At 35.0% G+C, this 13,939-nt stretch overlaps 1 pseudogene; it reads left to right on the top strand.

The window, feature by feature from the left end:
* The first annotated feature begins 10,421 nt into the window (after positions 1-10,421).
* LOC111892709 (syntaxin-61-like) lies at positions 10,422-11,209 on the top strand (annotated as a pseudogene).
* Positions 11,210-13,939: the final 2,730 nt, after the last annotated feature.

Below are 13,939 nucleotides of genomic sequence, written 5' to 3'. Positions count from 1 at the left end.
TGTGTAAATGATTTTGAATTTAAATAAAGGTTTTGGAAACAAAGGTTTTATCAACACTTCTTTAATAAATGGGTTGTTTTGAAAAGTTCAAATTTTATTGAAATTTTATGGATGTTACACAATCTTAGATTAAAAAGGGTAGGGTTTCCTTTTTCTGTATTAAGAATCCTGAAATTCACACTTCTTAATTTGTTTGTTATTTTGCAGCCTTCAAGTTCGACGAGCTAGTTCCTCCTGCTAAAGATACCGAGGATAGAATCAAGAGTTTCCTAACTCTGTCCGAGTCAGAGAGGTCATTTAGGCTTGGTAAGTTCAATCATCAATAAAGTTCCTCTACAACCACCTCCATGTCAAAAGGTAAGGATCCTCCCTATATTTTTCTATTTTATTAAGGATCCTAAATTCATAATGTTTCTTTTGTCATGCTCAGGATCTAAGAGTACTCACTCTAGTGCCCACTTCTCCCTTGCTAACCTAGATACGACCATGTCTAGCGGTCAACTGGTGGTGAAGAAAAACAAGAATTTCTCCTCACTTCCCATCATGAGAGCTCCCGTAGATCTAACAATGAAAACTCTGAGGTCTAAAAAGAGAAAGAATGTCGGTCCTACGGATTTGAGCTTGGAGAATCTCAGGATGGAGGACACACTCTAGAAGCTGGTTTCCTTTTCTCATGATGTAAGTACCAACATCATTTGATTTTCACATTTTACTCTTTATTACTTCTAATGTCTTTTTTGTCTTAGGTCTCTGACCATATCTCTGCTGATATGAGGATTCTGGCTAAGAGGATCGAGCAAGTTCTCAAAGAGCAAGAAAATATATGGAAAACAACCAATGAGGACCTCCTAAAAAGAGTGGAACTATTGAGTAAAGAGAAGGCCGAGAAAGCGGAGGAGCACGAGATGGAGATGGCGAAGGTAATCGCCGAGGTTAAGGCCAACGCTACCCTGGCTGTTTGGGAGGCGAATATTAAAGTAACCGAAGATGTAGCCAACGCAGGATCTTGGCATTTGGTTGGGTGGTGAGTAGACTTAACCAAATTAAAGAGTGATCCTTCCAACACCAATGAGGATCCTGAAGGGTCGTAGCCAAAAATGAATGAGGATGAGAATACCTCAGGCAATGATAACCAAACCACGGTCTAGGCCTATTAGATAAGAATATTTTGCATGATTTTATACAAGACAATGTTTGTTTCTCATGGAATTGATGTACCACATATTTGTTTATGTATGGTTGTTTCATAATTCTCTTCTTGCATGGTTAATTAGCTTGATATAATTGTCAGATTTTTTAGGATCCTTACATAGTCAGGATCCTGAAAAGTTCTAATCTTACAATGTAACGCCTATGTTTCCGGGCTTGCCACTTTTAGCAATGTAATAGTCTAGGTTAACCTTTGTAACCCGTTTTGAAATAATAAGATTGTATTATTTGAGTATTTTGTGTTTTGTGCTTAATTGCTTAATTATGTGGTTTGATTAATTAAGAATAAAAATAAGCGTCAAAATTTAAGTGTAAAATAAACTTAATATCTTTGAATAATGTTGTAGTAGTTGAAACGAGGTTTCCGAATATATATAGAACGCCCAAATCTGACTTCGTATGAGGAAGTTATGATTTATCGAAGTTTCGGCTTAGCGGTGTGCAACCCGAAATACTCGATTTGAGATATAGGGGTTTTTAGCCGAAGCAATCTAAATGAGAATCGAAGATCTCATTGTTGGTATCGAAGCGACAAAAAGTTAGGCGAGAACGGACGTCAAACGAAGAAGTTATGAATTTATAACGAAGTTTTTCTGTCGCGGCCTATTAAAAATAAATAATAAAAATAAAGTGGAAATTAGCTGACGAAGTCTAAACGAAAGTTGTAGAGCGTGGTCTCACCTTCGCGTGGATATAAAGAACGTCGAAAACGGAGTTCATATTAAGAAGATATGAATTTCCGAAGTTTATTAAATATTTTGTAATTAAATTTAATTGGAAATTCGGAAGCATTATCCGAAGGAGTCACCGGTCTGATCCGAGGTACGCCCCGCGTACTCCGAAGAGTGTCGACACTTCGGATGACGCATGCAATGACGATTTCGGAGACCAGTACGCCCCGCGTACTCTGAGGCTCCAGCCTCCTATAAATAGGATGCGAGTGCAGCCGACCCAATTGCCAATTTCCTCTCTTCTCTCTCCCGTTTTGCATCGTTTTGCGTGCCAGAAATATCCCGAAGCCCCGGTATTATTCTTGAGCCCCGAGGCAAGTCCCGAGATCCCGAAGATCCCGAGAAGTGCAGTTCCCGAGCCGAAGCTCTGCCCGCGAGAAGTTCGATTTTTGTGAAGATCTTCCAGATCTGCTGAGGATTACTACTTCTGCAAGTCGTAGTGCTGTCCGATCATCTTCTGATCAAGTGAGTGTATACTACCTTTCATAAACACGATGATAATACAAGTATGGTTCGAGTGTATTAAGTATATTGTTGTTTATAGGTGTGAGTGTGTAGTTACTTTCTTCTAACGCATAATTATGAAGTATTTTATATGGAATACGTATTATGTGTATAATTTTGTGGTTATGTGTGTGATTGTGTATTCATTTTCTTCTAACTCATAGATATGATTTATTCTCCATGAGATATGTGTTATGTGTGTGTGTGCCTCATCTGTTATGCGAAATATGTGTTGATTAAAGCATGCTATACATGTTTTTAAACTATGTATACAAATGTATATTTTTATCTACTAATATGTTGGGTAGAACATGGGTAGATAGTTGGTGTGTAATAAACAGATGAGAGGCCTCGTTGTTGTTTGATTTAGTCATCTAGCGGAGTTTAGATGACGACCACATACTTTTCTAGATAGTCTTGTGGAAACATTAGCAGGTTCGCCACCTGTAGGTGTTAATGAACTTGGGTGTTCATTCGCTGTACTCCATCCCCCTCATAGTTGCCTTATTTGACTTATATTGCTGAGGTACCCCCGAAGCACGTGTTGTCGCCCCGATGAAATATTCTTAGACTAGTCCCTTATGTTACTTTGTCTTAGGAACATAAAGTGAGAATAACGGGAATGGGTAATTGGGTTATTGTTGGTTGGTGAAAAATTAAATATGATTATTTATTGTGGGTTGAAAACCCTATATGCTCACCAGGCTCCCAAGCCTGACCCACTCAGTTTTAATTGTATTACAAGAAGTGGCGCGAGGGCATGAGATGGATGAACCATCAAGTTGTTTTGTTTACAAGTCTGCATATGTTATTATTTGTTGAATGACTTGTAATGTATTCGTTTATGCTTATTGGTCTGTATCGGAACATGACACCCCGAGTTTTGATTATAATGAAAAATACATTTCTTTTATGAAATGCTTTGGTAAACATTGCTTTATCATGTTTTGTTTTTGGGAACAAATTCCGCAACTCTTTCAAATCAAAAGGATTTACTCTGAAAATATTTTAAAAGCATAAATGAAAATCGGTCTTTTCTGGCCGAGATTTTGGGGATGTCACATACAAGAACCCTTTAAGATCTTATTATCCAAAAACAATTAATCATCAACCTAGGATCTTAAAATAATCAAGATCTTTTAGGATAAAAAATATTTTTTATGTAGGAAAAAAATAATTTTAAAGGATAGATAAGATATGGTCATCCTTAGGATTTGCTACCATTTGACTCATGAGAAGTCTTGAAACTTCCATATGGAAATGATCTTTGCTTTAGGAATTGATCAGGGAGGATCCTTAACTTAGGTGTCGTTTGTTTTTTCGTAGCGAAAATATCTGAAGACTACGGACCACCTCTGCAACCCTCTGTAGCACAAGAGGGGGACCAAACGGCTGTAGCATGTAATAAAAAGTTTGTTTGTATTTTAACCTCTACAGACTGCTGCAATAAGTTAAAGTAAGGTGTGAAGAGGTTTGAAGTAGAGGGTCAAGTGTTGCGTCATTCATCACACGCGTAACAATTTTTAAGTCAGAAGTCTTCTGAAAAACAAACAGTTGCGAAGGGCCAAGTGTTGTGTGTATGTTGCGCGGCGCAACAATAAGTGGTTAGAAGAGGTTTTTTAGAAAAACAAACAGCACCTTAGCGAACTGGGAAGGATCCCACCATAAGAATCAATTAGAAATAACGCCATCTTGGAGAAAAAATCGAGAAAACTATTGTTTTGTATGATAAAGTCACAAGCCTTGCATATCATCAACGGAGTATCCCAACTTCAGACAACATGTTAATGTTATAGTTCTTAGCAGATCACTTGGCAAAATCCCAATTTTAAGGAAACACGTTAGTGTTACAAGCTTTAGTAAATCATTGGGGAAAATCCCAAATCGGATGTAACATGAAACTGCTATAGATCTTAAGTTTTTTTTGGGGAAGGTCCCAACTGTGGATAACATATAAGTGTTACTAACCTTAAGAAATCACTGGGGAAGATCCCAACTTTGCATAACACTTAAGTTTCATTAACCTTAAGAAATCAATGGGGAAGATCCCAACTTAGGATAACACATAAGCGTTATAGACCTTGTGTTTAAACATGTAACATTCGATTCTAGGTATGTTCTTGTTTGGTCGTTAAGTTTGAAATTATTGCGAAAATGATCCCCTTGTATGTCGGGCATATGTTTGGTATGCTTAGTGTACATGTACACATGGAATCGGGGAACTTAACCACGTATGATGGGCCTACGTGGTCTATGCAGGGCATACAACAACCAAGACCAAACCTTAATTTTTAGGGTCTGAGCCTTATTTAAACAACATTATGGCCTTTTGACACTCCCCCTCATCAGCCTACAATATTCATTACGTCTCATTTAACCCTAGTTCATCCTTTTGAGTGTTCTTGAACTTTGAAGTGACTTTTGTGGCATTTTTTGTGTGTTTTCAAGAAGAAGGAACTTGGAGACCAAGCATTTGTTGAAGTTGAGCTTCTAGATCCAGAATCTTCATCAACTTTGGGAGCTTTTGAAGGTAAAAAGTTCTTACCTTGAAGATCCATTTGATAGTTAGAGTTTAGGGCTTGAAAATGAGCTTTATTTGGTTCCATGGTTCTTTTGTTGATTTTGGGCAACTCCAGGATTTATAGGTGTTAGATCTTTGTCCCTGATATTGCCATATTTATACATATTTTTAGGTAATATTTTAATAATTTTTTGGTTATTTTCAAAGATAAGTGGTAGTTATAAGATTAAATTATGTTTTGCAGCCAAAAGGAGCAATCTTGTAGTATAAGGACTAAAAATGACAAGTGGAGGAACTTTAGATGATTGAAGAATTAAAGAAAAGAAAAAATTCAGCGAAAAGGTAAATCCACGTCGTGGACTTCACTTACACGACGTGGAGATGGTGATTCTAGAAGATGAATATACGGGAAGTCAAGTGCTTACCCGATAAGGATTCCTTTAGATTCACGACGTGGAATCGCAATCCACGACGTGGAGTATAAAATCTCGAAAATTATATAAACCATATGTGCTTACGAATTGAGAGACTTTTAAGAAGATTGAATGGTTCTAAAACGATTTTCTAGAGGAGTCTAAGGCAGAGGAAGCGAGCTTAGCAACTAAGGAAGAAGAAGGAGTTGAAGATTATAATTTCCTCTTTTAATTTGGTACAGTTGACTATGTTTTCAATTATAGAAATTCCATGTTTAGTTTTAGCCATGAGTAGATGAATCTAGCTACTCCTGTTTAGCTAGAAGAAACTTGAACTCATGGATTAATTATTTCATGATGGATTTGTTCTAGTTGGTTATATGCTTGTGTTTGATTATTTATACCTAGCATGTTAGAATTTGATACTTAACTTGCTTAAATTCATCTTCTATGTAGCTTAGTGAATATTAAATTGCATGAACTTGAACCCTAGTGATTTAGTGACCATTGAATTGCTAGAGCTAGGATCGACAAAATCTTAGTTAAGTGATTAAAGTATTAAAATTTAGTTGTGCTGGAGAACATATATTTTGACTACAATATTGTTTGTTTAAATCAATCTCTCATGCACTACTAGAAAACAGCCATTTAATGACGTGCAAACAATGACACGCGCTGATAGAGGACACACATTTGTGCGTGCCCTAGAAAATAATGTTATTTTCGCAAAATTTGAAGGATAGAAGACACGCATTTGTGCGTGCCCTAAAATTAGTGTCCAATAAAAAAATTACAAACACGGAAGGCACTTTTATTTTAAGTGGGTATCGTCTATAGATGTCGCTTTATAATTTTTACTCAAACGTGCGTTTCTTATAACACTATTAATTTCTAGGGTTTTTTTTAAGAACATCCGAACACTCACTCACACATTACGTGCTCTCTATAATTGATTTGCCGCCGAAAACCTCAGGCTCACTTCTTCCCCTTCTCTGGCAATTTTAAGTAAATAGAGAACATTTCAGAGTTTATCAACATAATAGGAAAGTAGGGAGAGAAGGAGGGGAACAGAAAAGCACAAAATCCACTCTCTTATCGCCCCTCTTTTCTCTCTATTTTGTTCTCTTACTAGTTTATAACCCGTAGGAACCACGGTTACAAAATAAATTAAATTTTCATAGTAAAAATTCGTAAATTATTTATTAGTTACTTGAAATAAATCATTAATTATGAGATATACTAAATTTTTAAAGTTATTATAACTTCAAATTTAACATATAATTAAAAAAAATTGAATTATGAATTGTTGCCTAATATATCTCTTTGACATGTGGCATGATATTAATGAAGAGTTAGAGTTACACATGCCAAACTATTGTAGAATAGGATATCTCTTTTCAATCCATGTCTCTGTCTCCGTGTTCCTCATCCACATCCACCGCCTCCAACCCTCACTACCAGAGTCTCTGTCTCCGTGTTCCTCATCCACATCCACCGCCTCCAACCCTCACTGCCAGAGCCGACAAAGAAGATGAAGAAATGCATTTCCTAACTTCTATCCATTTGGGTGTGAGTTAAGAAAGCATAAACTAGGGCAAATGAAACGTATTGGGTTCTAATGAGATGCAGGGATACATTGAGAAGGTAGTCACATTGGGGTATTACTACCGTGAATAAGATCGATTTGCCACAACATCCCAAAATTCTCATGTGAGAGAATCGATGAACTAGGGTTTCTCGTTCACAAAATCTCATCTCACGCTCTTATACTTCTCTGTTTTTTGTGACTCGTTTCAAGAAGGCTCTTTTGCTAGTAATGATGACGTCTTTCAGTTGATGCATATTAATGCTTATTTGAAGAGTAGAAGTGTACACTTCTATTCTTCAATTTCATCACCAATTACTATTCTATTTCTACACTTCCACTCTTCAATTTCATGTTTTTTTGTTAGTTGTAACTGATTCTTGCTTCAGAAATTTTGAAGTACTCTCAAGGTTTGTCTAATTTGACTTTTTTACATCTTGTATACAGAGATTTGAGAAAGTTTATTTATCCAATAATGGGAAAGAAAAGAAATAGTTGAGGTTGGAGTCAACTTCTCACCAATCGTCTCATCTTTCACTGTGTTCCTCATGTTGTACCCATAATTTTCCAAAGCATTCTTCGCCTCCAAATTCTTCCTGTGCTCCTCTTCTTCAGACTCATACTTATCAGCTTCCTGAACCATCTTCTCAATATCCTCCTTTGAAAGTATCCCCTAGCGACAATCCCTCACAAATCTTCACCTTGAAATTTTGTTTAATCAGTTTCAAAATCACATGATTTGGGTTCTAACAGGTAGGGTTATCAAACTCTAACAGATCCAATATCACGTGAGAACTTTGAAAAATATGGTCATCCTGATGGCAGACAGGTACCTTATCTTCCTTGTTTCCCGTTCTTAAAATACCAAATTACCCTTGTAATTTAAATGTTGGATTTGGATTAGGTTTCTTGGAAAATTTTTATTTATTGGTTCCTATGTTATTTAAATCCTTATTGTTTTCCTTGTTGAAGCACAAATTACGTACTTGATACTATATATTTGGAATATACTTGGTTGGTTTTTTGATGCTTTTGTGGTTTGCATTGTGACAGGTACGCATTGTTGAGTATAACAATGTTCACAGTCAACTCAATGTAATTAATAGAAAGTAGCCTGGAAGGTAAAAATCTATTAATTACCCACCTAACTCATTGGACTAGTGCATCTATAGGAATCAGCTAAGCTTAATGAATAGAAAAATACACAAGAAAGTTAAGAAATTGTTGTTTTATTACATAAGAAATGGTACATTGATGTGACATGTATTTTGAACCAATATCAAATAAATTGACATCTTTAATTAGTTACAAACTGGTCTTTGAAACTTATTCTATAAACCTAAACAAAATACCAACTATATAAGCTTTCATATTTACATCAAATCAAGATCAGTGTGTGTATTGTGTACACTTCTTTGCTTACACTAAAAGTTTTCTTATACCAAAAAATCAGATAACAATTGGGGTTCTTCACCAAACCTATATTGGTCTGCCATATCTGTATGCCTATGTGTTGGAGACCTGTTGCTTCTATCTCATTGAAAAAGTCGGGATTTTGACTTAAATCTTGACCCAGTTCCATTTCTTTCTCTTCATCTTCCTGCATATAGTAATAATTAAGTGCATGCACTATTTACGTACAGTCTGAGTTAATTCATGAGCAGCCACCAAAACATTATGAAAGCATATATGCAAAGTGTTTCAGTTTAGACTCTTTTTGTATTTATGTTTGGGGCGGATAGACTTTCCGGGTTAAAAGAGTAAATTTACAACTAACTAAGGGTAAATTAGTAATTTACTATGAATATTGGTTAATTTACTGTGAATATTGGTTATATAGGTGCCTAGTACTTAACCTTTCTATATATATCATTTTGCTAGTCAAAAGTCACATACATTATTGTTATTGTTTCTTTATTCTTATGCAGAATCTGAAATAGGGAACATTTTGTCAGAGATAATCTAGTCTAGGTTCAATGATTCTATAACAAACGAGATTCAATTTGATCAGAGTGACACCAATGTCGTAAATATGCCCGTTGCATTGAATGAGGCAAATAGCAATGAAGGAACCAAAACACCCCACACAGAGCCTTTATATACTCAAGAAACACCAACTACTCCTGTAGTGAATCCACCTGTAGACATAACTCAAACACATGGTAGCTAAAGTGCCTTCACTTAAAAAAAATTATAGCTAATATGTTCCTAGGAACAGTAGCGACAACATGGTAAATGTTAATCTATATAATAGAGTGTTTTATATAATAGAGTGTTTTCATCTTTTACATTAATGACTATAATAGAGTGTTTTCATCTACAGTTATGAATGAAATGAATGGTCAATATTGTTCAAGTCGACCTATGAGAACTAGTGTTGCAACTCCTAAGAAGGCGTCTACTTTACAACAATATGGACAATAACAACAACAATATTCATCACAAGGTGTGTTTTCTTTATCCTTGCTTTTGTTTTGTTTGATTTTCTTGATTTAGTTTGATGAGTGTAGACTCATTATTGTGAATATTTTTAGTTGTGATATTGGCTGGTGGAGGTGGATTTGGTGCCATGCCTCAAAGCTCTCAGTCTGATGAAGATTCTTCCAATACAACAGCTCATCTACATCTGATCTTCAATTGAGTCCTACTCCTGCTCCTGCTACTCAAAAAAGCTCATCTACATCTGATCTCTTATCCTTGACTCAACTAAATAATAAACCCTCACCCTCACCTTTTAGTGCTTTGAATACTCTTATATCACCTATACCTACACCTGGCACCTCCCCCATGATGGATCTATTAGGCGGATTCAATCCAAATCCTACTAAACCACCACCTCCACCTCCACCTCCACCTAGTAAGTATTATATCTGTTTTTTTTTTCTATCCACATATACATATATCTGTTAATTCATTATTCTTTATGAAGATTTGAACTTGATAGTAGATGATAATAATGGAAATCTGGAAAAATAATATGCAAGTTATACAAAAAATTCAAAAGGGTATTTTGGGTATTTGGTAGTAGATATTAATCCACAAGAAAAATCTTTACTGCATGATTGGGTGAAACTCATTGTCGTTCTTAAGTTTTCTTTTTCTTTTTTCATTAACAATGAAATTAGGGCTAAATGCAAGAAAGAGCAATATATTTGTTTATTCATTACATAAGGAGGGATCTTATAACATTGTAACATAATAAAAATGTAAAATGGAAACACTGTAGGAGAAATTGAAGCCGTTGGAGAGGTTTTTCCTGCACAAGTCACCAAACATAATGGGCTCAATTTTTCTCTATCACAGTATCAAACTAGACAAGAAAAATAATTAGTTTGGTTCATATTTTTACTCGAATTCGAATGTGTCTATTTGATGTGTTTTTATTCAAAATTTGAGCTGTTGTGACTTTTGTATTTTTGTTTCAGATGTATGAATATATGATCACATCTTGAAGCAAACAACAAAATTGATGACCTCACTGTAGCTTAGGTTGCATTTGCAATAAAAATGTCTTCAACTCAAGATCCATTTTACATTGTAAAAGACGAGATTCAAGATTCTGTAAGTTGGCTTCTCCATTGAAGTGAAGTTTTATTGTTGCTTCTCCTCAATCTCTTAATAAATAGGCTTTGTTTTTTTGGGGTATTAGATTGATAGCCTCCAGGGCAGCTTTCATGAATTGGAACGTGTCCCTGTTGGCAGCGGGGAACAATCCCGGCTGACAAAGGAACTCCTTTCCAATTGCGAGAGCATTGAACGGCAAGTATGTAGTTGAAATACAAACAAGTTAAGACAGATCAAATCTGTTTTAATTTCTGAAAATGAATTTTTGTGATAAGGAAGATGGATGAGCTAGAAAAGACTATTTCTGTAGCTGCTAGAGACCCTTCTTTGTAATGTATTAAACCAAGTGGAGTTTGAAAAGCAAAGGAAGTGGACCACTACTGCTCGTATTCAGGTATAATACAAATATTTTAATTTATTACTTTGGTAAATATGGATATCAGTCTTATTTTCTATGTGTGGTATGTAACCACTAACCAATCAGGTGGGAAATATTAAGAAAGCAGTAACTGTGAACGGAAGCAGTTCAAACTTTGGTGGGATGCGCCAAGAATTAATGCGAATGCCAAAGTCTCATCAGCAGCAGGATAAGGACAGGACCAGAACCGGATCATATGCTTCTGTAGATAATGATGATTTTATTTCCTTAGAACCAGTCACACAGATGCTTCTCATCAGGTAAGCTTTTGCTTTTGTAATTTCTTTAGATATATCATTTTAAAGAGTGTCTTGTCTTGTTTACTTGCCCCAAATGAATTGTTTTTTATACTCACATTTTATTGATAGATATACCTAAAAAAGTAGGTCCAATGGGTTGATCTAGCATACCTTTACCTACTGTTTATAACCTCTTAAATTGTTTTTTGAACCCAAAAACACGACCAGGGATGATGATGTATTTTTATTATAGCATCCTACTTTCGTTCCTTTGTGTTATAAATTTTTATTTTAAAAATTTTACCACAATGTCATCCAAATGGAAAACATTTTCGTACACAACTAAAGGATAAGGTCCTAATAAGAAGTTGAATGTACAATGCTAAAGATGAATAAGAAAAAAAAAGCTCAAAGTAGATTGTGTTAATGATAATAAAAATTGAAATATATTAATCTGTATTTGTGAATAATATTTAATTGTTGTATGTATGCTTTATGCATGGACATCATCTTCTTCTTCTTCTTCACACTTCACAATTCACATAGATAGATAGATAGATATTTTATTTGATCACCAAAAACAGGCTTAGTTGTTTAATTTCCATCGTAGGAGAAAATTATAGAGGATTTGTGTTCAGAATTGGAAAGTACATCTAATCGTCTTGATTTTGTTCAGGTTAGTCTTCTCTTATTTCATGATGTATTTGATACTACATAATAGGTGATAGATAGGACAAGACTGGACCTCACCTAATAAATAATAATTAACAGAAGATAGCTTACTTGTACTACTTTGACGTCCATTGAGACCAGACAAAAAAGTTTGCAATCTTTTATTTTGTCCAACCCAAAAATAGAGCCCATTATGTTTGGATAACCAGAATCATATATGTCACTCCGCTCATCCATTTGCCTAAGAAGCAGAACCAAACCTTTCTTTCTCAATCTCAGGTAGGTTTTTCTATTTTTTTTAATTGCTTACTTTCAGATGCTTTACTTTTTTCATTTAACATGTGCAGTGGTTAATTTGTTTGTGTTTGATATAGTTTGATTGTCATTATATATAACAAGTGAGTTGTCTTGTTTGAATCTGAAGTTTATTATTGATACGAACTAGGGATTTCATCATTCATATACTGGACTCAAAATTATTAAGAAAGTGAAAACTCCAGGACTTTTTTTCTTAGCGTCTGTCTTTAGACTCTGAAGTGTTTGATTTGTTGCGTAGGTGGAGGGTCATAATCTTTTTATCAGAACACAACGTCAATTGATTGAGAGATTTTATAACAAGGTCTTATCTTTTTCTTAAGAATATATGATGTCTGTATCGTTTGTAGAGAGTTTAGGGTAAACCTTATCACATCTCAAATTTGAACACTTTTAGCGTCTAACTCTTTATTTATCATCAATCATCACAATTTTATGGTTTTAGGTTAAAGGATCTGAAATGTTAATTTATGGTGGAGGTCCTGTTGCATATACTTCAGAACATATGAGTAAGTTTATTTTATTATTGGTGCCTTTTGTATGTCAATTCAGCAACTTGTCTGCAAATTCTGAAATTTGTAGTAATTTTCGCATGTTTATGGTAACAATGGTGGACAACACTAAACAAATTTCATCTAGGATGTTTTTCAAATCGACTACAGGTCCTTCAACTTCAAGCTTCTTATTTGTACCGATTTGACATGTGCAGGTTCTAATAGCTCTAGCAACCTCCTTCCATGCCCTGCAGCCTCTCAAAGTTCTTGCATTCAGGTTATTCTCTTAGAAAGGACATTGTCAAAGGAGAATTTAGTCATTGGTTTCTTTTAATGTTGTACATGTTTTGTTTTCTATAATAAATATTATGCAATATTAGAAGTGTGTTACATTTACTTACTATTGGAATGATTATTTCTATTTGACATACTAGTGCAATGAATTATCTTTATTGTTTATGGTATTTTATTTTGTATTATGAGACTTTTAATGTGTTATTTAATTTGAAAATTAGTAAATCTATCAAAAATATATAATTTTAAAAACATTTAAAATTATGACACGCAAAAATGCATGCCTTTTCCTTTATGACAGGGGCTTCCTTGATACGCATTGTGTGTCATAAACACGTGCGTCGTAAGGTTACGACATGCAAATGCATGTCGTCTTCCTTTATGACAGGGCTTTCGTTGATACGCATTGCGTGTCATAACTGCACGTCGTTAAAATTCACCCTTGAAGGTAACGTCCTGCTAAGATTCTAAAATGTCATCCACCTAAAAACATACTTCATGTAAGTTATGTCGATCATTTTCAAAAGAACTCAAGGTACACTCTCTCTACCCTCTTCTTTTATCTGATTCTTTTTATTATTATGAAAGCCAATACTGACTTAAGAACCAGAGGGGTATTGGCCGAGCTAACACCCTCCCAAGTTAATGTTTGCTATGTGTAGGAAATCATGGATCCTAAGACATAAGGATCCTGACACGTAAGGATCCTAACGTTTATTGGTCTTGACATTCGAAGATCCTAACATTTAGGGATCCCAATAAATACACGATTCTATATTCATGACGATTGCAATATGTAACTTCAAATAGAGACTGATCATCTCTCCTAAAACTAAGGGTACTTAGTCCCCTCTAAGGTTAAAAGAGTTAATTACCTCTTTCATACGAGTTAAGGTTTCTACACCTTGCTTAAACGCACAAAATCTTACCGTGGGATGTGAATAAGTAAATCATTTCATGCTTTAATGACTTTGCAACCC

The sequence above is a fragment of the Lactuca sativa genome, chromosome 4 (genome assembly GCF_002870075.4).
Source record: "Lactuca sativa cultivar Salinas chromosome 4, Lsat_Salinas_v11, whole genome shotgun sequence".
Taxonomy (NCBI): Eukaryota; Viridiplantae; Streptophyta; class Magnoliopsida; order Asterales; family Asteraceae; genus Lactuca; species Lactuca sativa.
Note: the sequence above shows the minus strand (reverse complement) of the source record. Positions and strands in the feature narration are given on the sequence as shown.